At 35.4% G+C, this 24,150-nt stretch overlaps 1 protein-coding gene and 1 long non-coding RNA gene across 2 annotated transcripts in view; both read left to right on the top strand.

Annotated features, from left to right (window-relative positions):
• Positions 1 to 24,150, top strand: part of LOC148953732 (uncharacterized) — a 387,433-nt gene that overhangs the window by 27,473 nt on the left and 335,810 nt on the right. The window lies entirely within an intron of this gene.
• LOC148953737 (uncharacterized) overlaps positions 1 to 24,150 on the top strand; it is a 91,430-nt gene that overhangs the window by 40,854 nt on the left and 26,426 nt on the right. The window contains exons 2-3 of the long non-coding RNA XR_016143764.1: positions 7,941 to 8,120; positions 16,072 to 16,111. This is a non-coding gene — a long non-coding RNA (uncharacterized LOC148953737). The remainder of the gene's footprint in view (positions 1 to 7,940; positions 8,121 to 16,071; positions 16,112 to 24,150) is intronic.

The raw sequence follows: 24,150 nt of genomic DNA, 5'->3' as shown, positions 1-24,150 counted from the left end.
ACCGCAGGGGCGTAAGTGGCGCGGGTACAGGGGGGGGGGGCAAATGCCCTAATAAGCCAGTTTACACCCTAGTACTTATTTAATAGCCGATGAACACGCGAGAAGAACCGCATATAGAATGTCAATGATCCTAATGAAAAACAAGTTTCCTCAGCATAGTGAGGTATTGCTCACTCTGTGAAAGATATTTAAACTTTGGTTTTCTGGGGCTAAAGGGGCAAAAAAAGGTACCTATGTTAGGTTAGGTTAGGTATTTAATATATGCTAAGAGACAGGGGTCCTTGTTTTGACTCCCCCCGCCTTTAAAAAAAAAGTGGTAAAGCTTTCTAATTTAGTTAATTATTAATTTAGTAAAAATATATATGACGCAAATATAAAGTTTTGAAATACCACTTTTTATTAAGATAAGAAACATATCCTGCTAAGTTCTGTTTAACGGGAAATTGAGAAATTACCACTTCCTAGCAATTTAGTGGGCCGGTGTGGTTGATAAAATTGTATGAAAGCTACATTTTATCGGAAGGGGGAATCTTACACTAACTTTCTGCCGGACTGACCTCTGGTCCGTTGTTTTTAGAAATACTTTGGAACCTTGTCTTATCATTGTAAGTGTCTAAGTATCTATTTATATATTATTGTTTTTTTTGAGACTTGTGGTCTACTTGGGACAGCCAGTCCCAGTAGACAGAATATATCCGATTATATTATATGTTAAATGAATAAAAGCATTGTATTTTATACAACCTTTCTACGATCTACTTTTAGCTTCTCGAACATACCCAGTCGGTACGCCTCATTAGTTCGGTCATAGCCTAAGGCACGCTACCAAAGTTTAATTACCTTAGGGCCAGAGTTTATCTCCCCTATAAAGGGAGAATAAAGGCATCTACAAATAACACTTCAAATACCATACACTTCAAATACCACCCAAATACCATAAAATAACACTTCACAACATTCACTCATGAAGTTCTTAGAAAAATAAGGAAAGAAGTGAAGACAAAGGCTCTTCATCTGCAACATGTGTTCACCATGACTTTTCTGCATATTATGGAGTAAGAATTATTTTCTTAATGTTTCCTTATGTCCAGCTGGACTCTTTGGCTTAAAATGTTGGTTGGACGGTTGGATATTTTAAATTTTTTTTTTATACACTGTAAAATTAGCAATTTTTTGTTATAAAATTAAATTTTTACAATCCCATAACCGAGTTACCTTCCCCGACCCCCAAAAAAAAAAAACCTTCACACAAAAAAAGATCAAATATATTAAAACCACCCTCAAATAATACAGTATATGCCGGGGTTTATTTAAAAATATAGTAAAAAATGTTTTGTTTTTTCATCGCGTCTCTCCCGTTTGACTGTAGCGTCTCTTGTTGGACTTCTCTAGAGAGGGCCATATAAAGGGATTGTACCGATGATACTTCAGGCATAAGCCTTAGAAACAGAAACTAGACCTTGATGCAAATTATAAATAATCTCGATTTTTTTCTTGGGCGGGCAGTTTGATGAGAGCATGTGCTTAAGGGATGAACAGATGCAGCATATCATTACAGCGCATTCAGAGCCTATGTGCTCAAACTTTAGGCTTGATTTATTCTTAAGAAAAACCTGCGTTTTAATAACAAATATTTTTAATTTTGCAAATCATGGACACCAAAGAAAGAACAAATGATTCAGCATAAAGCACTTAAAGCGATATAACGAGTTTTACCATCTGGAATATCTTTTTATTTATAAACATCAACAGAATCATATCTAAGATATTGTCTTTTTAACTTTATATATATATATATATATATATATATATATATATATATATATATATATATATACCAATCCGTTCCAAGACTTCAAGGATAGTCAGCAGAAAGAACACCAAACTCGCCCGTTTTTTTTAAAACTCGCCCGTTTTTAGTTGTTGTTTTTTTTTGTAACCAGTGGCGTTCTGTAACCATGGAGAAGGGCTGAATCTCCCCTCTCCGTTCAAAATCGTCTCCTCGCACTCTCGCTAATCATGCCCCCCCCCCAATAAAAATGATGGAGATTCACCCTGAATAGGGAATCCTAAATTTAGTTGACTTTTAAAATTAAATGTTTAACTTTAATAAAAATCTTTAATTAAATATAGAATTTTATAAAAAATCAAATTTTTTTATAAAAAATATTTTTTATAAGAGATTAGAATAATTTTTTAAAAAAAAAAATCTAAGCCACTTAGGAGTTAAAAAAAAAAATTTAAAAATAACAAAAAAAAAAATAATAATTTTTCAGAGAGGATATTATAATAAAATGCCAAAAAAAAAAAAAGCTTAAAACAAAAATTAGAAAAAAAAAAAAAATAAAAAAAAAAAAACAAAAAAAAACCCAATTTTTAAAAATTGTTGGTTATATTCCATGGGCAAAAAAAAAAGAAAAAACGACTAGGTGAAAATACACAATTTCAAAAACATAAAAACGCAGAGGGGAGCAGAGTAAAATAGTCAAACAATATGTTAAGACAACTAGGAGAAAAAACTGACAATTTCAAAAACACAATACACGCAAAAACATCCATTTTTTAGATAATAGATTATATTAAATTGGTAAAAATAAACCAAAACACGACTAGAAAAAAAATGGCAAAAAAATGTCGGCAATGTTTCAAAAGGCACAAGTTTAAATATACTAAACCCATTAAACATGAAAACCCCTCTACAATTTTTCTGACGGACCCCTTACTTAAAAATAGAGACATAGTGATTCAATTGATGTGATTTTGATTCCCATCGGATAGACAGCTCTGATCAGTCAGAAGAGTTTTCTGAGGGGTTTGGGAGGGACCAGGTCAAAAACAAAGTATTACATATTAAATCAGTTTCCCATGTGACAAATTTAAGAATTATAACCTGTAAATACACCAACTTTATTTTTATACTTTATAATTATAATTACAGAGAGATGAACGCAAACATGAAAAAAAGAAAAAGAGGAAAAAATGAAGATTGAAAAAGAAAAAAACCAATAAGATCAGACTGTGTTTTATAATAGCTTTTAATTTATCATACTTTTTTGGAACTAAATTGGGTCACGTGAAATTAATAAATGGTCACTTGTTGGCCAAGAGTTCTCGGAGTATTTCTAGGTTATATTACAGAAATGACAAGCGCACAATTTTGTGTCAAATTGAATCTGTCAACATAAATATTTGTTTTTAGTTTGTAATGAACTGATCAAGGCTTCAAAAGAGAAACAGTTGAGAGTTAAAGGACCTGTCAGAATGCCGACTAAGACCCTTCCTGTTACTACCAGAAAGACACCGTGTGGTGAAGGTTCAAAAAGCCTTTTAAGCTTCCTTCAAGGGAATGTAGCCGCGTGGCCCCCGGGGGCACGCGGGAAACGGCCTACAGATATGGCGAGGCCCTCCAGAGGCGGCCCGGACCACGGGGGGCCCGAGGCCCTGGGGGGGGGGGGAATGTCCATGGAAAATTGTACACAAAACTTTAAAGATCGCGAGGGGGCAACCGGATTTTAGAAATGCCCAAATGCAAAAATGAAAAAACTGCTTCTGTGAGCAGATACTTACTGCTCATATTACCCTTTGGTAAAAGAGAGACAATGGATTCTTTATTATATGCCTCTACACCAACCGATCCATCAAGTGATTCAGCCTTTAAACTAGATAAATTATTTAAAAAAAAAATTGACAACAAAAACTGATGATTTGTCAATTCATCTGTCAGTAAAGTAAATCTTGCACAGAAATCTGTCTTTCTGACAGTGGCTTTCTATTTCTATAAATAATAAGGTGATACGAAAATATGAAAATTACTATTTGCTGGATAAATTGTAATAATACATAGTTGGGGTTGATGAAAAACAGTTTACAATTATCAAAAAAAAAAATCCTATCTATGGCATCAAATGACTCATGGTATTTAATGTAAAGATAACAATAAAATACTTTTTATTTTATATAAAAGATCCATGTCTTTACCCAAAACGCAGGGGCTTAATTGGCTAGGGGACAGGGGGGGGGGGCAACTGCCTCAATACCCCCGTTTAAACACTCTGAATTATTTAATATCCCTGGAAAACCCCAGACTACACGCAAAGAGAATTTCAAATATCCAAATTAAAAACAAGTTTCCACAGCATAGTGAGGTATTGCTCACTCTGTGAAAGATATTTAAACTTTGGTTTTCTGGGGCTAAAGGGGCAAAAAAAGGTACCTATGTTAGGTTAGGTTACGTATTTAATATATGCTAAGAGACAGGGGTCCTTGTTTTGACTCCCCCGCCTTTAGAAAAAATATCGTACCTATCCGTAAAAACATGGTAATGGAAATCATACAAATTGAACAGTAAGAAAAAAAATATGTAGTCACAATTAAAAAAGTCGCACTTAAAAGGCTTTAGTCGTCCTGGGCCTCATCCAAATTTAAAGTATCCACTAGTGTCGAATTCTGACTGAAGGGATCTACCAATTTGTTCTACGAGGGTTATTCAGAAAGTAGGGAACGTTTGGTAATAAAACAAAAACTAGGTACAGGAAGAATATTTTATTATATCCATCTGAAAGTGTGACTAAAATGCTACTTTTCTACATAGTCCCCAAAAAAATTAAGGCACTTATCGTAGCGGTGAACAAGCTTCGAAAGTCCTTCGTCATATAAAGCCGCCGCCTTTAATATTAGCCATCAGTGACGCACGCCCGGCGCTCGTCGTCTTAAAAAAACCGCCGGTTCTCTCGCCATTTTTTCATCTGCGGGACAAATTTAACACCACTCGGTGGTAAGTCGGGACTGTAGGGTGGATGTGAGAAAATCTCCCATTTGAATGAGACAGTAAGTTCTGCAGTTCGATTTGCCGTGTGAGGTCGGGCATTGTGATGATAAACAAAATTTTTGATGATAACTTTCCTCGGCGCTTGTTTTGCACTGCTCTTCTAAGCTTGCGCAATGTTTTGCAGTACCAATCAGAGTTATTTGTCGCACCACGCTCGAGAAAGTCAATAAGCAGCATATCTTGCCTATCCCAAAAAACAGTAGCCATAATCTTGCTCGCTGACAAGGTTTGCAAAATTTTTTTTGGTTTTTTGGGGGAATTTGTGTGCCCTCACTCCATGGACTGCAATTTTGTCTCACAATTGACGTGCTTCACCCACGTCTCGTCACCCGTTACGATTCGTCACCTGTATTACGTTTATTATTAAGTTACGTATATTTATTACTAATAAAAACGTTCGTAAATAAAATTAAACAACTTTCGAGGAAGCCATTTAACCAAATAAAAGTAAAATTAATATGCAAATTTTGCTTTGATTATTCATATGCGGTGAGCCAAAATCAAAACCTGCATTAAAAAAACTAAACTCAAATAAAATTATCAAATTTTGAAAACCTTATTTTCCACGGGGAGGTATTTTCCAGGGGAGGGATTTACCGGGGGGTAAACGCCGACCACCGGAATAAATGAAGTTTAACCAACCGGTTAGGGAGTATATAATAAGATGCCCTTTTTTCTTTCTTTTTCTGACTCTATATATTTCATTAGCTTCTCCTTTCTAAGCTTGAAAACGATTTATCTCTCTCTATAAAACAAATAAGACCACCTACAGAAGCTTTGCAACCATTTGATTGAACGTGCGGGACAAGCATTTCATCCTTGGCAACCGTACTTTGCATTTTGTGCCAGTTTCTAGTTCCTGTTATAAATGAAGAATCTTTGTTTCCATATTGTCAGCTAGGTCCTGTTATAAACAACAAACAGGCAAAGCAGCAAGTTAAATCTTTCTTGACACTATAATCTAAAAGCAGGTACTCATTGTTCCAGTTTCTAACAAACTGCAACTGGTGCTTCAAACTCTGATATTGAATTTCCTCGTTTTTTTTGGAAAATTGATTTTTGGCTGAAATGGTCCTAGTTTGATAAGCTTCAGCTTTTCTGAGTTTGAAATTTTTTTTTTCTCAATACTGGGATTGTACTCGACTCTTACCATTTCAGATTTCCATAAATTTTCGGCTTCAGAATCAACTCCTTCCATTCTTTACACGTTCTGAGAAATGAACTTTCTAACTGACCAATAAACTTAGTTCCATATTTGCTGATTAATTGCCCTATGTCTAGAGGTTGTATTGCATCATCTAGTTTGTTAGTGATGGAATCCAACTTAACTTCAAGTGTCAGTTTCCTGTGCTACCTCAGTAAAGTCAACAACGCCAGAAAGAATAGAAAAGATATTGCCGATTCCTAACGTTTCTGTTTGATCAATTTCTGAACAGCGAACTTCTTCCAATGTTTTTTTGTTTCTTTCATCAGAATCCACAGTGTCAGACTTGAAAGTTAAGTAACTTCAATTTTTTTCAGCTGCATCTTCTTATATTCAGAGTCTGAATTTGTCAAGTATGGACTGGGACAAACTTCCTCAAGTGATGCCTGAAATGTCACTTTGATTGTTTGTCTGTATTTATTTCACTCATTCAAAAAATTGAAAAACTCAAAACAAATTTAAAAACTTTGATAAGCAAACCTGGCCAGAACCAATTAAACTTGTAAGACAATTTCAATACTATATTCTTCTATGCTTTTGCAGGTAATTTTGTACGCTGTATTTCAGTTCAGTTCTATTTTAAAGCATATCACAAAAGAAGAAAGAGTAAGAACCTCAAAGGTAGAGAACAAGCTCAAACGTGTAGAGATCCATTGCATAGTAATAATGATATTTTGTATAAATATTTAAGTATTATCCAATATTTCTAAAACTCATGCATCTCCAGTGCTCCAATCCTGCAGGAAATGCCTTTTACTGGGACTGTCATCTAGCTCAAGGCTGTACCCAGAGGGGGGAAGGGGGGTTTGACCCCCTCCAAAATTTTATCTCACTTGTAAAAAAATTAAAAAAATTGTATATAAAAAAATTTTGCTTGTGTTTTTTTTTTTTTTTTTTTAACCCCCCCCCCCCCGAAAAAAATCTTAGAGTAAAGCCTTCTAAAAAAAACCTGGGTTTGGCTCTGCTATAACTCACAAAAACAAAATTAAATTGGGTAAAAATACAGAAAATGTGCACTAGATCACTGAGAAACTAGAGTCTCTTTAAACTGTCCTCACTCGTGACAAACCATATTTGTTTGAATTTATTTCAACCTGTGTATGTTGTACAGAATATTCTGTTGTATTAGCAATGCAACACCGGTTATTGGTTTCCTGCCATTTTTTACTTTTTTTTGAATAGTCTAAAATTAAGTATACTGTCTCAACGCAAAAAAAAATTTCGAAACTATAATTAAAAAATGCTTTCCCTTGCAGTTTTAGTTCTTCAAACCCTCAGTTATATGATTTGTTATAGGGCTGTTGAGAAGAAGCAAGAGGCCTGGTTCTAAATAAGCTTAGTATAACCTTGCAGTTCAATGGGCTCATGTATTAGCAAAATATGTCAGCTGTTTCCAATATTTTGGAAAGAAACAACAATATTTTCCAACAAGTTTTTTTTCAGTAGAGCCACTAGAATTGTCCCAGCTAACTGACCCATTGAAAAATATCAAGTTTTGCAAGGATCCTTCTGACAAGTTGCTTTCTAGGTAGTAAATTGGTTTCTGTAAACTTTTACGCAGATGCAGCAGTCAATTTTGTCTTTTATGACATAGTAATGGACCAAAAAAATATTAAGTTTATGTTTACTTTGTGCAGATAAAGCAGTAAATTTTGTAGTCCTTTGTCTGATGGAAGTCTTTAATGACATTAGATTGGACCAACTATACATTAAGGTTTGTAGGGCTTGGCTCAACAAGTCGTTTTCAAGAAGGATAACTGTTTTCTGTTTACTTTGTGCAGATGAAGTTATTCCCCCATAACCCAGCAAAACATGTGTACTTACCTGTATACATATTGTAATGTAAAAACACTATCAAAACAAGAACAAGCTTTACAGTGTTAACATTAAAACCTAATTGTGTTCTAGAGCCAGTCTCAAGATTCATTAAAATCATTCCAACATCAAAAGGATTAGTAGATCCCCATCTCCTTATTGGATCTATGTTTGTAATCAGAAATTACTATAAAAACAAGAATGGACTTCACAGCAAAAGTTTTATAATCTTGTTCTACAACTGGACTTATTTCAAAGGATACATACATGCAGGTGAGACAGTACAATCCAAAGTTTTTAGTATCTTGCTTACTTCTTGACAAATTTAAACATTAGTCTTAATTCACAAAAGTGTAGGAAGGTACAAAATATATTTTTTTCAAGATCTAAAGGGGTTGCAATCTTTTCTATAGTCTTTTTTTAATGAAAATATAAATTGTATTTTTGAAAATGTAGATGTGCAAATTCCCCTCCCCTGACCCCATCCTCAAATTATGCCACTGTAATCACCAATCTGTTATGAATTATTGTTCTTCTAAACATTATTCTGATAGCAAATATTTCATTGGACCCTGACTAACACTGAAAACAATCTACTCTCCCATCTCAAGACCAAAAAGTTTCTAGATCAAAATTAAACAAAACTAGCACATTTTCTAAATTTTGATTGTCAATAAACAAGTAAATTGATTAAACAGTTAGTAACTTAAGATTTGTTGATACATAGACAAGAAAGAATAATTGGACAGGATATTGTTTTTAAAAGCATTGTTTTTTTTCTGTCTATTTGCAGACCTTTTCCTAAGTGAATCTTAACTTGGATAATGGGAAAAAATATTTAGATTAAATTTATTTTCTTTATTTTTCTTATTCATAAATTTTTTTTTACCTTAATTGATATCAATTTTTTTTTTTTTTTTTCAGGGGATAGAAAATTAAAAAAAAATTTTTTTAAAATTTGATAAAATTTTTACATAAAATAAAGAAATTTGGACCAATTTCCCCTGTTTTAATTAAATTCATGGAATTTAAATACTGTCCATTTTTCCCTCTTTTGGCGTTTTAATCTTTGAATGATTGGTACAAATAATTCTTTTATTGGCAGTCTTAAGGATTGCATGGACAGTTTAATTATTTCTCTGATCTATCAGTACTTAAAAAAATCAGTTATACCTTATACTAGTATTCAGACAGTCATTCAGTTTAGACTTAAACTGAAAACATTGACATTAATACTGTTAATGAGTTAATTTAATTAGTTCTAAAACTGTATTGTTTTACTGCATTGTTTAACATTAAATTGGTTTATAGAAGTCAGGTATAAGTTAATTCATCAAGAATATATAGCTTGGGTTATATATTTGACCATTAGGGATAGGTGTAAAGTGAGCACTTTTTGGTATGATATAGATATTTTAAAAATGATTTTCAGTGTTTTTTGGGTTTCTTTCTGAGGAGTCCAACCTTTAAAAGAGAACCACAAATTTTTTTTCTTTTTTTTTCAAAAATTATTTAAGTCAAAATCAAGTCTATAAAAATTAGGTCAATGCTAGCTTCCAAAAATCTTGGCAGGTAGGGCAGTTGACTTTAAACTGTTAGGTCAATGCTTTTGTCTATTATGCTTAAATATAATTAATAAAATTAAGCTTTTGTTACCCTTTCTACATTTTATTACCTTAAATTACCTTAAATCGCATCTTCTAGCGACTAAGGTTGCAGGAACCTGTAGATGTCGCCAGGTAGTATTGACAGGAGTTCGTTGCACAATTCATTAGTGGATCATCACATCCTACACGTATACAGGACAGTTGAATATCACACACTAATAGACCCTAGTGGTGGATGCAGGCTCATCCCACTGCGTCCTCCATGGCTTGTTCCTCCAGTCATGGTCAACGCCAGTCTTGAAGCTGTTAACTGAAGCTGCGGAAACAGTTGAATCGCTCAGTGAATTCCACAACGGAACAACGCGATTGGTGAAGAAGTTGTATTTCTCACGCTTTCTGCTGAATCTTTGGCGGAGTTTTATGGGGTTACCTCGCGCTCTGCTAGACTGGTCCTGTTCGAGAATGGGCTTGATAACACTGCTGTTCATCAACTTATATGCCAAAATTACGTCCCCCCTTTTTCTACGGTAGGTCAGAGTTTGCAAATCAAGCTTTTCTAGGCGTTGCTCATATGGGATTTGTTGGTTGGCAAATGGGAGCCTAGTAGCTCTTCTCTGGACTTTTTCAAGCAACTCTGCATTGCATTTAAAGTGGGGGTTTGCAACTGCCATCCCAAACTCAAGATGAGGGCGGACAAGGGCTGTGTAAAGCTTCTTAATGACCCTGGGGTGGCGACTAGTCACTGATCGCTTGATTAGGCCTAGGATCTTGTTTGCCTTTGCGGCTTGAGTTCGGCAGTGACTATGGACCTTCAGCTTATTATCTATGATTACCCCGAGATCACGTTCTTCCTCTGCGCTTTGGATGGGTGTTATAGCACCAGTAGAGTCCAACATATGGTAGCTATGGCAAGGGTTGTTCAGTCCAAGATGTAAAACTTTACATTTGCTTGGGTTAAACTCTAGTGTCCAAGTTGAGGCCCATTGGCAGAGGTTTGTTAAGTCTTGTTGCAGGGCATTGCAGTCTTCGTCAGAAGCGGCAGGTCCAAAGAGTTTGGAATCGTCTGCATATAGTTCCAGCAGATTCTGGACAACCTCAGGAGCATCATTAATGTAGAGGTTGAATAAAGTTGGGCCCAACTTAGTTCCCTGTGGCACACCACTTCTGACATTTACTGGTGCCGAGTACACGAGGTTTCCGTTGTGGTCGTAGACTGCAGCAATCTGGATTCTATCAGACAGAAAGCTATGGATCCACTGGGCTACGTCTACATCAATGTGATATGCTGACAGTTTAATCATCAGGTACCGGTGGGACATTTTATCAAAGGCTTTTGCCTGGTCCAGTAGGAACACGTCTACAGGGGATCCCGATTCGATAACCTCAGTGATTGATTCATAAGCTTGGATCAGGTTCGTATCAATGGACATTCCTTTTCTAAAGCCATGTTGGCCGCTGTAAAGGAGACCATTCCTTGTCATGTGAGCTATAACGGCATCATTGACAATTCCTTCAATCAGCTTAGCAACGACTGAGGTAAGGCTTATGGGCCGGTAGTTCTCTGGCTGGCTTCTGGAACCTTTCTTAAATATTGGAGTTATTGTTGCTGTACGCCAATCGTATGATTTCTTATTTTCTTTATTTGATGGGTCTCCTTTTTGATTTTAGAGTAGTAGTAACCCCCCCCCCCCAAGGAAATGTCCATCCGTAACAAAAATTTTTATATGTACATGGTAGTGGACAGGGAAACATTTTAAACTTTCAGAGGGTAACCTGACCAAGGCCACTTTTATTAATTTTTTTGTTTTATTTTCAAATGCTTTTCTTTGAATTCTGGCTCATTCTCAGGGAAATTGTCTTTAGTAATAACAATAAAACTTTTTCATTAAATACTTTAACATATTTCATTAAATGACTTCAGAGAAGCCAATGATAAAATCATGTTCATGCCAGACATTAATTATTTCTGTGCTTCAACTGAACTTTGTTAAACACCCTTCAGGCCAAACCAAGTGTCAAATACGCTTGAGAACCTTCTTTGCTTTGGGTGCTCCCTCCGAAGTATTGAGACTCCTAACAGTTTATCGGATGGTTTTCTTTCTTTTTCTTTCTCAAATTTTTCTCTGTTTAATTCGTCTACTATTGTTTTCTGGCTAAGTAGCCCCCACCCCCGCCGGATATGCCCCCGCGCCCGTTAAGACAACTTATTTTGTTGATAACTGTTGTTGTCTTCTTGAAAATTTAGGACCTCTTTGTTTTTTTTTTTCACGATATCATATGATGTAAACTTTCAGAAGCCGATCCGACCATGGTCACTTTTATATCGTGTTTTAGTGCGTCAAAGCACTTGACTGAGTTCTAGCTTGTACTCAGGGATATCCATAGAAATAAGGATTGTTACTTACAATAATAATAAACTTTTTCCATTGAATTCTTAAATTTACTTTTAGAAACCAATTGACTTAGTCCATTCCAGTTTGTTCTTGAATCTTGAGTCCAATTTCAGGCCCAAGTCCTTACTTGAAATTATTTTTAGACCCAAACATCAGAATTTGTTAACCTGCTTTCAGTAGGATGGTGGGTGCATTAAAAGCAAAACCCGTACTTAACCTTATTTTAAAATAGTGATTCGTGTTAGCAGATGACCTTATTCTATACTTTTTATTTTGACGGTGGCTGAGATGCATTTGAGAGCACCCCCTTTCAAAGTAAGACCTATTCTGAAATGATCTAGTTGTCTACCTAAACAAAGAAATAGACCACCCCAAATAAGGAAATACACAAAATAAAATTTAGATTATTCTAAAGAATGGGTGTGTGCCAAAGAAATATCCACGAAAGAAAAGAGAATCACGTTAAGTAATAGTAATGGAAGGGAATCACTTGTCCAAAAGTAAGTATTCGTTTAGGCTGTTATAATAAAATTGCGAAATACTGTCGTTATAGCCTACAGTATGAGAAATTGAATCCTTATTGATTATAAGAGTTAATAATATTAATTATATAAAAAAAAATCTTAAGCTTGTATAGTAAAATAATTGATGCGTTAATAATTAAACATGTTAAAACAATAAAAAGCATTGTGAGGAACCGTGATTTTGATTGAGTTTTGATTTACGATTTCGAAGAATTTTGTCTAAATGCTTGATATGATCGAATGATCACTGCCATATATTGGTTTAATCATTCATATATACATTGTCTCAGTTTCAATAGAACATTAAATAAAGCTTGTATTTTGCAATTATTGTTATATTTAAGATGTTGATCAAGCACACGATAAAATTTGTTTCGCCTTGGATAAAAGTTGTTTAGTTCTGGCCTAGTGAATATATAAATTAATAAACCATTGTATAAACTTCAGAAATCTAGTCATTTCTGTTTATAGTTTGGAACACTTCAAGTTGTGAATTTCGGAAGTTAATCCATAGTCTATATCAGTAATTTCCATTTTAGGGTTCACAGAACCCTGGAGGTCCACAAAATTGTTCTGAGTCGTTGGTGGGGGTTCCCTCTGTTTCTTGTTTTAGTATGCGTTACCTTGCTTTATTATACTGCTATTTTGTTGTATTTGTACTTTTTACACGTGTAAGCCCGTGATTCTCAACGCGGGTGCACCGTTGGTTTATGGCAATGCTTTGGCAGGTCATGTCCTGGACGTGCACCCTTTGACTAACTTTACTTTAGATCCATAATTAAAAAAAACAAAACATTTTTCAGTTGAATGACGTCACATTCGAATGCATTTAAAAAAAACAAAAAAGATACATTATAGTATTGCAATGATGTTATGCATTGTACATAAGTTGTTATATTGAGACAATAATAAAATTTTCATTAGATACCAAGTTAATGACCCTATGAGCTTCATTCAAGTGGATACACGTAAAATTTGGATAAAAAATTAAAATATTAGGAGAGAAGTAGGATTTTAGAAATGGCTAGGTGAGGCATAGATGGGCCTAAATGCCTAGATAGGCCTGGAATCGGTTGAGAACTACTGGTATAAAGTAAGGAAACGTTCACAGTTATCTGATTAGATAACTGTGTTGTCAGAACCTTTATCTGATTATCATCATTGGCTACTACATTAGTTTTTGAAGCTTTGGGGAACAGGTCATGATAAAAACTTCGAAAACTGCTAGTCCGTATCTTGTATTTTAAAGTGTACATTTTTATTTATATTCACTCTAGACACGTTTGTCATAAGGAAACTCAGCTAAATGCGTGGAAACACTGGGTAATATAAAGGTAATATCCTTGTCCAAAATTAATTTAAGGCCACTGTAGTAACAATGAAAGGAACAACATAAAATAATTATATCTTACACTTTAAGACGCAAGAAAAAAAAATCTGGAAAGCGAATCCTTACCCTACTCAAAAATATACCATACGTTTTAGGTAGGTCAGCTAAATTTAAAAGTTGGCGTACGATTTCACAGAATGATGACAAGTACATTTATTCGCAATTAAATAGACAGCGGTATATAATTCGTTCATTGGCAGAGAAATAGACATAAGGCAACTTGCAGTGGTGGATCCTGGGGGGAGGGGAAGGGCTCCCCCCTCCCCCCTTAACGTTGTCTAAAGTAATGTAATTTTCATAATTAAAGCAATTTTTCGTAAATTAAGCTTACTCTAAACGCAAGTTTATCGGATCATTGTATTTTGCCCCCCCCCTAAAAAAAAATACTGGATTCGCCCCAGGCAACTTGTTGATATAAGAATATTGAATATATTTGGAAGATTAAATTAGTGAAGATGATTTGCATTCGTGGACTTTAAGGCTGCCTTCGATCACTTTGGCTGATACTGAGAACTACGGCCATACCCCAGGAATATTGCTCGCTTTTTGAAAAGCTGTATGATGATACGGAGAGCTGCGTGCAAGTCAATGGAAGACGCAGTCTCACATTATCGGTGAAGACTGGCGTCCGGCAAGGCTGTGCCGCCGCTCCCGATCTCTTCAACTGCGTCATAGACCATGTTATGACCAGCACGAAGAATCGCCTCCAGTTCGGAGACCGGCTACTCTCTGATGCTGACTTCGCCGACGACATAGCGTTAGTTGCGGACACCGTCGAAAAGGTCACCAAAGCTCTCCAGGTGCTCTCAGAAGAAGCCTCGCAAGTTTGACTGAAGATCAACTGGCAGAAAACCAAAGTTATGCTCCTTGAGCCCTCCACGTCCCATTCTACCATAAAGGAAGTCAACATCGGAAGCAACCGAGTAGATGTGGTTGAAGACTTCACTTACCTGGAATCCATTCTGTTGAGGGATGGCTTGATCACAAAAGAACTTACATCTCGAATAGCCAAAGCCGCGGCACTTGTTGGGAGACTGAGCAGCATCTGGCGAAAGCCAAACATAAGCCGCTTTACCAAAATGCGCATTTACAATGCGTCAGTCAGCACCGTGCTGTTGTATGGAGCGGAGATGTGGCCAGCTGCAAAATCTATCCTTAGCGCCGTCGATTTCGCACAGATGAAGCATCTCCGGAAAATCGAGGGACTTCACTGGACTGACTTTGTTAGCAACCAGATCCTCCGGTCACGTGCGACACAAATTCCTTTCTCGGCGCAGATCGCCCAGCGTATTGTTTGGTGGTACGACCACCTCCTTCGCATGTCACGCGACGCCCCAGCACGGTTCGCATTCGACTTCGACCCAAAGATACACGGATGGAAGTGACCCAGAGGACGCCCCCTCCCCCCACTAGGTGGAAAGACAAAGCCAATGAATTCCTCGCTCAAGCCCACATCTCGATGGAAGAAGCAGCGAGCCTCGCAAGCGATAGGTCAACCTGGAGGTACCTGGTCTCATAGCTTTCTACGCCGAACCCTCGGCATGAGCCTTAGAAGAAAGATGAACAGTAAGTTACAGAAAAGTAACCTGTAGTGACAATTACAATAGAAAATAACTAAGTGATATGAAATTACCTGTATCGCACCATAAATGGTAAATGAATATTTCACCTTTTCTATGAGCGAAAGATTTTGATTTTAAATATTTAAAATAAAAGAATACCAGCAGTATATTTCACCAGTATATAACATAAATTTTTTTTTAGCATTGAAATTCAATTTTGTTGGCCGGAGGAACTTATCTTTCCATTCTGGTTTGAATCAGAAATGAACCCAATTGTTGCTCTCAGAATGACTTTTTTGGATGACGTTGTATCTGGATTCAGAAGATAAAGTTCGGATAACGTTAGATCTGGCTGCGGCAAAACCTAGTGCACATCACCTCAAATAAAAACAAAATAATAAAAAAATACGAATAGTACATTTTCACCGGTGCATGAGCTAGTTTCTTTGCATTAAAAACAGTTTCTGGCCTCAAGAACTAACTTTTCAGTTCTAATCTGAAACAAAAGTGAACCGATAATTGGCTCACAAGAAGACTTTATTTTTATCGGAGATGGGATATCTTGCTGCCGAAGCTAAAGGCGGTTCCTTATAAAATCTAGCATACCTCATTGCTTATTGACGTGAAAAGCACCTTACTCCTTCCTATCCAACCCTGGTTTTTAAATTACAAAATGTTTTGTTTAGTACTATTACGTTAAATTTATGTTAAATGAAGTTTGCCAATTAATTCGTTCTTTTCTTTCAAGAGAACATTGGTAACCAAAATGGAGAGACAAGTCAAAATGAGTAAGTATATTTAGCCTATTTTATTCATCATTTATAATTTGTCAAACCTTTTCTCTTTTTCTCACGTGGTAGGATTTAAATTTCCCCTTTATTTAAAATAGTCTATCCATTAGCTTCACGGAAAGTTAATTAAAAAGTGCTACAAATAAATTTTTTTAAAGAAAATGTTTTTTTTTTTATTTTTACCCGCAAATACAACAAAGCAAATGCGGATTACATTAAAAAAGAAACAACTATATAAAATAGCTATAACTATCAAAACTGTAAAAAAAAAAAGAAATAACAATGCAAAAAGAAAATAAGAAAATAACAACAAAAAACACACAATGGACGGCGAACATCATATATAAATAAAAAAAGGTCTAAAATGGGTTGTATCAACCCAAATAGTTTTGTGTTTTACACGCCAAGTTACCTGTGTCAGGGTATCTAGCATCAAATATTTCCCGACAATTTTCCTGTTGCAGTATAACCGAGGGAGGTACATTAGCTATATACAGTATCTAAAGTAACCTAACCTAAGTAGCTTTTCGTCCTTTTTCAGCAGGATGAGGTGAACACTGCTGGGAAAAGTAATTGATGGGGGGGGGGACCGAAAGACAGGCGTGCAAGTCCTCTTCTGTTGAAACGTGCACGATTGGGAACAATCTTACCGTACGAAATTTGTTAGTTCAAGAGTGCTACACTGACAATAAAAGAACAAGCCAATTAAACTGTTCAACACACGGTAAGGATGTCGTTTCTGTTGCTAATGGGGCCCAGGAGGCCTTACCATTGAAACATACCAACAAGAACTTTGACGTGTTTGTGGAGAGACTGCTAGTGCTCACCTCAAAATTTCGGACTTCGCTAAAAGCTGCTCCCGACTACGGCTCATGAGAAGCACATCATTGGCGAAAACTGATGTGACAAAAATGACTATTTACCTGCATCTTATGTAGTGTTTTCATCCGCTAAAATAAAGAGTCTATCGTTAATGCCCCTATATTTAAACCAATGATTCCCAAACACAGTTTCGCAGCACACTCATGTGCCGGCTGTTTTTTTTTAAGTCTCTTGGACATTTAATGAATGCGTAAACATTAAAAAAATTTCACTCTGCTTTTGATAATTTTTTTTTGGGTTTTGTGGTTGCTAGATTTTTTTTTTTTGTGTGTTGGTGTTTTTTTTTTTGTTTTTTTTTTGTTTTTTTTTTATTGACAGTAAATTTAAAATAAAAAATTTGTTCAAAAAATTACATAATATGTGACCCACTTGCAAATCTTTCAAGACTCGGTTTTTATACAGCTCTGACCCAGAGCTGCTCAAAGGGAGGTGACTGGGGTAGCTGCCCCAGGTGCCGATAGGATGCGGAGGCGGGGGCTGGGGGATTTGCCCACTTTGATCAAATTTTTCACTTCGATTCTTTTTTTTTAATCATATTTGAGTCAAGAGGAGGGCACTGTAATCAATTTCGCCCGAGGCACCATCAACCCTAGGAATGGCTCTGCTCTGACCTGAACTCGCAGTGGGTTTTTCTGCGAATCAGAGTTTATACTCTCATTTCTTTTTATTTAATACTCGTTTTTAATAAATTGCATCTCATATGTTAGAGGTTCAGTTTTTTTTGTTTTGTTTTTTATTCGTTAATAAGAAAGTCATTTAAAGGGCAGCATCGCCGTTAATGTTTTTTTTTTGGTTAATTGTTTATCAAAAATATTTTAATATTTAAAAATAGTTTCGGCTATTAATATTGAAGTGAATAATAATCATGCTCCCGCGCTGAAACAACGGACTAAAAAGCTCACTTTAATCGAAAATATTCTTGTTATCGTTTTAGGGTGTGTGTTGTTTTGATCAGAAAATGGAATAAAAAAGAATAAAATACCAAAGAAAAGAAAAACGAGAATGTGGTTTTATAAGGCCAACGAAAATACCGGACGAAACAAAACGTATTTTTCGAAAGGACAACCGCCTCCCTTCTTTAGCGCTGTATGAGAAAGCTGGAATGAAACATTCTCACATTTTCTGAATTAAAGAAATCGGATAAAAACAAACACCCCGTAAATCAAACAGAAAAGAACAACTACCACCAAAAATTAGAAAAACTGAAAAATATAAACGTCAAACACCGCGGAGAACCATAAAAAACATTCCGCACTCTAGCCCTGAAGAAGAGCGGCGATTGTCCTTTCGAAATATCTGTTTCGTTTCGTCCAGTATTTTCGTTGGCCTTAGGAAATTCAATTCTTATTTTTCTTTTATTTAGTTTTGTATTCTTTGTTATGGCAGGCCCGTTTGGCTAAAAAAAATAACTATTTCAATAAGCAAAGCCCATTATGGGTAGTGTTCAGGGAGGGACGGTCAAATGATTCAATGATTAAAAGTAATGTGCAAGGACGTTTTATTTCTGAACTTTCATCTCTGCAGGATAGTTTATTTGACTAAAAAATAAGAAGTCAAACAGTTAAAATTTTTACAAAACGGAACAACGGGTAATTTATAAGAGTAGGACCTAGCGCTAGTGACGACAAAAAAAAACTATCAACGCCATCTAGTGGTTGGCGACACTTGTCAACTTTTTAATTTTGTATTTTTTTTTATGTCAGAAACTTATATCAGGCATTTATAATTAACCAAATTTATCAATTATTCTTATTATTACACTGAAAAGTGCCTAAGTATCGCCATTTGCTAGATGCCTGTTATAGATTTTTTGCCGATACTAGCGCCAGTTCAATTTTTTATAAGTTACCAATACACTTTAAACTTAATACACTATCATAATGGGCTTAAAAAATGTTATATGAATAAGAAATAATAATAAAAACGAAAGAGAAAAAAATAGTAAGTCCTAGCTTTTTTCGAACTTTAGAAAATTATCCCCATTTTTTCCTTTTCGGTCTTTTAGAAGAAGAGCTACAGGCTCGTCCTCATTAGTACCATTTTTTATTTGTTTTTTATGTCTTACTTTTCTTTCACTGTTTCAGGAGGGCGCTGGCTTCCTCATTTCACTGTTAACTTATATAGCAACAAATTAGTTTACATTGCTGCTTGAATAATTTTGCTTTCCATGTCTAAGATGTACAAATGACACCGTCCCCACATTTTTAATTGGAACGAAAAAAAATTAAAACTTTTGAGCTTAAACAATTAAAAAAACAAATTACTTTATTGAAGTGAATACAAACAAGTCAGATTTAATGTGAGTTGATACATGCTTTTCATGATAAAAAAATGTGGAATGTGCCCTTTAATCTTGGTAATAATCATGATAAAATTATTAAGATCCACCAGAACTATTGATGATACATAGGATGTCGATAATTATCAACGTTTCAGTATCGGGATCTCTTTTACATTGACAAGTAGCAAGCATGTCCTCCAAATTGCTGTAGTTGGGATCAAACCTGTATTACCAAGCAGATATCAATTCACTGTGCTAGTACAGTATTCCTGGGGGTAATAGCCATTTAAAATTATCACGCCAAATTTTCTCGACGACGGGTATTTGGAGAGGGGCTCAAATTTTCTTTTGATTCTAAATGTTGAATTAAGGTTGAAGCCTTTTTAAAATATATTTTAACACAACATACAAATTAACAATTTTAACAAAGTTGTGCTAAAGGCTGTTCAGGGTTGAGTGGTTCCCAGGGAAAAATCAATTACAGAGCCCCCTCCCCGCTTAAATATAAACAAAGAAAGCCGCATCAAAGTGGGCCATGTCCCAACTGCGGCACCCGGGACAGCTGACCCTTTTGCCCCCCCCCGCCTTAGAAACGGCTTTTACGCTAGTAAGGTGGTGATTTCTGCTATTAAAATCCCAGTACTATAGATTTAACTTTACTACGTATTTTGATTCAACTTTTTTCATTACTGGTCTATGAGCTACAAGACACGCGAGAAGTGAAGTTTGATTAATGCTAATGAAAAAAAACAAAATATTAATAAAATATACAAGTTTATAAAAAAATTTAGGCTATATATTATCACATTATGGTGGTGGTGGTAAAGCAAAGCATATTTTCATGGGCCCCCATACGATGATTTCCAGGGGGGGGCAAACCGCATCGAAAGTACCTTTTTAAGTCTATAGATTACACATAACAGAACAAACATCAACAACTCCGCCCGGATAATACCGCCAGGGGGGGGGCGAGAGCCCCACCCTGCCCCCCCATAAGGGTGCCCCAGCCAAAATTTTAAAAGGAAACTATCCTATGGTTCCCCCTAAAACCCAAAAATCTGAAGTTTTAATTATATAAAAGCAGTGAGAAACCACTGTTTGCAATTCACTTCTCCGTTGAAAGAACCTGTTTGACTAGTTTCTTTTATCATGTATCTAGCTTGTATTGTAGCCAATAGAACAGTACCATTTTCTCTATTAATTTTATTCTTAAACTACTCTTTTGGTAGTCTCAAAATTAATAATTTTTTAGTTTGTTACCACATCTTCATCAGTATTGTAACATTTAATCATGAAAAACAAAAAACAAAAATAATTAGACCACCAAAACTTTGGTACTTGTATATTATATAAAACACACTCGAGAAGTGAAGTTTGGTGAATGCTAATGAAATAAAACAAAATATGATGAAAATATAATAGTTTAGAGACAAATTTGGGCTATATATTTCCACATTAGGGGGGGGGGGTAAAGCAGAGGATATGCTAAATACTGACTCTAAACCTATTTTACAAAAACCCAACCTATTTAACCTAATAAAAAAACAAATACGATCAAAATAGAATACTTTATTAGCAAAATTGTGAAAACTACAACTTGGAAATATGCTCTCAGAACGCAGAAATGTAACGGCATTACCTTCTGTCTGACTTGTATTTTTCTTCAAAATACGAGGAATGCCCAACGCAGCCTGACCTTCTTTGAACAACATGTTTTGTTCCAGCCTCCACCAGTGCAGTGCCATAAATTCCCGAGTGGGCTGGTACCCAAAAAAACTTCAACTCTCTAACTTTTTTTCTTGCTTCCAAAATTTAGTGTTTGATGATTTTACAACAACTTTCTTTGAAGTCTTTTGACAGTTTTTTAATCGCATTTAACGAGGCTGTACAGACGAGTACGGACTCGAAGCTTCTCTTCTCGTGGACTATGTACTCACAACACACATATAACGCAGTTAGTTCTGCTTCTAGGCATGTTTCACTTCTTGTGATTAAGCCCATAACCACACCCCTGTCGGGACTAGCGATGCCAACACCAGCCTTGTCTTTATCGTAGTAACCTTTGGTAAACATTTTTAAATAGTCACCGTAGTGCCTATTCACAATGTTCCTGAATTGCGAGGGACGCTCAGCATCTGATAGGCAAGCAAGATACTTAGAGTTTTGTAAATCAATTATTGTGTGCCAGTCAGTCTCCATTTTTCAATTAAATATTACTATTCTAAGACCACTCTTAAGTAGGCCTTCCAACGTCATAGTTTAATGTAGCTATGACGTGTAAAGACACTGACGATTTAGCTATGACATCATATAGTGATTAAGCAATATTAATTTACATATATCACCATTCTATGACTTTAAATGGTGACATCATAGCTAAAATAAATGACGTGTGACATCATAGTAATGTAATGACGTGTGACAGACACTCCCTGAAAAGTAATTTCTGATTACACAAACTATAGATGATGACAGATTCTGCAAACAGTCTAAAATTGATAGTTTTGTGAAAATATGAAGAATCGTCTATACTTAAATTGTATCGGTCTGGTTCTTATGCAAAGTAACACAGGAGACGAAAATTAATGAACAAGAGAGTAGTAAAAAACTATGGTATGTAAAGTAATGTTTGCTAGGGTTAGTAACTAGGGGTGATACCGTGATTGGTTAATTTTCGTGGAAATTTCGGGATTCGGTGAACCAAATTTTTTTACGGGGAGATACCTATATTTTTGAGAAAATCCCCGAGAATTCGAGGATAATGAAAACCCTGGGTGTAACTGAAAAGAGTTGATTTTTCACTGGGAAATATTGCGGGCTAATGCTAATTAGCTACTTTTTTAAATTTTTTTGAAATATGTTAACATATCTTCTCGCGAAAAAAAAATCAGGACGAGACGGAAAACATATGAAAAAAAAAAAAAACAGAAACAGGACCAAATAACTAATAAAAAAACAGAAACAGAACAGAACAGGTAAAATAAAAACGGGTTATCTGTTTCTGTTTTTTGTAAAAACATAACAGATACAGGTACATTAAAAATAGAACAGAAACAGAAAACAGAAACAGTGCCCATGCTTATTTAACCGACATTCACCTATTTCGGAAATAAAAGGCACCATACACATATAAAAAATCAAACAGTTCGTGGTAACGAACTGTAAGTAAGGAGCGACCCGGCGAAATAGTAACCGAAACACTAAAAAAACGGAACTTTGATAACAAAAGATACATCAAAAGAATTAGATTTTAATGCTGATTTCAAATATATAAGTTTCATCCATTTTAGTTCTACTCATCTCAGGTGACGCGCCTGAGAAAATTTGACTGATTTTCGAAAAAAAGGGGAAACACCTCCTAAAAGTTATAGAACCTTAATGAAAACCACACCATCAGATTCAGCGTATCAGAGAACCCTAATGTAGAGGTTTCATGCTCCTATTTTCAAAAATGTGGAATTTTGTATTTTTCGCCAGAAGAAAGATCACGGATGCGTGTTTTTTTTTCCCAGGGCTGATCGTATCGACGCAGTGGTCCTAGAATATTGCGAGAGAGCATATTCGAACAGAAATTAAAGTTCGAGTGCCCTTTTTAAGTGACCCAAAAACTGGAGGGCAACTAGGTCTTCTTCCACGTTCATTTTTTTCCCAAAGTCACCCGATCAAAATTTTGAGATAGCCATTTTGTTCGGCATGATCGAAAATATAATAACTATGTCTTCTAGGATAGCTTAATCCCCCAAAGTTCCCGGGGGGAGGGCTGAAAGTTATGAATTTTACCCAATGTTTACATATAGTACTGGTCATTGGGAATTATACAGACTTTATCGGGAGGGATTTTTCCGGGTAGTGGTGGGGGGGGGGTGAGCCGAGGGTTATGTGGGAGGATCTTTGCATGGAAGAATTTTTCATGGAGAAAAGGGACACTGCTATGAAGGGGGTACCGGATTTCCCAGCATTATTTAAAAAACGATCAGAAATTAAATAAAAAAGGTTTTTCAACTGAAAGTAGGAACAACATCAATGCTTAAAACAAATGAAAATATTGCGTAGATGATTGGGTTCGCCCCTAATGATTACCTCGCTCTTTAAGCCAAAGATTTTTCTTAGTACTTTTATGAGATCTATTTATTCTAATTAAGGGCCTGTATGATTAAGGGATCGTTTTTACAGAATTGGAACAAAATTTGAACTTCAGCCGAAATAGGGAGGTATTGACTAGAGGGTGTACCCCCTAAATTAAATATTAAAAATATATGAATATAGAAGTTCGTTACGTATGTTAATTCGTAAGTTACGTATATTTATTACTAATAAAAACGTTCGTAAATAAAATTAAACAAATTTCGAGAAAGCCATTTAACCAAATAAAAGTAAAATTAATATTAAAATTTTGTTTTAATTATTAATCTGAGGTGAGCCAAAATCAAAACCTTTATTAATTCAGAAACGTTCAGAAATTAAATAATAAAACAAGTTTTTTAACTGAAAGTAAGGAGCGACATTAAAACTTAAAACGAACAGAAATTATTCCGTATATGAAAGGGGCTGTCCCCTCCTCAACGTCTCGCTCTTTACGCTAAATTTTTTTATTGTTTTAAAATAATAGTTATGATAAAGAGTCAAACTTAAGCGTAAAGAGCGAGACGTTGAGGAGGAGACAGCCCCTTACATATACGGACTAATTTGTGTTCGTTTTAAGTTTTAATGTCACTCCTTACTTTCAATGAAAAAAACCCGTTTTTTTTTTATTTAATTACAGTTTAGTACGACCTTTAAATCTATAAATTTTAAAAACAGTCACAGACTCGTCACTACAACGAAGTTCAACCCGAGTCCGGGTTTAATAAAAAAAAACTACATTTTTTGTTTA

Source organism: Artemia sp. Qi Xiang Cuo, chromosome 3, assembly GCF_049724085.1.
Source record: "Artemia sp. Qi Xiang Cuo chromosome 3, ASM4972408v1, whole genome shotgun sequence".
NCBI classification, from domain to species: domain Eukaryota; kingdom Metazoa; phylum Arthropoda; class Branchiopoda; order Anostraca; family Artemiidae; genus Artemia; species Artemia sp. Qi Xiang Cuo.
Note: the sequence above shows the minus strand (reverse complement) of the source record. Positions and strands in the feature narration are given on the sequence as shown.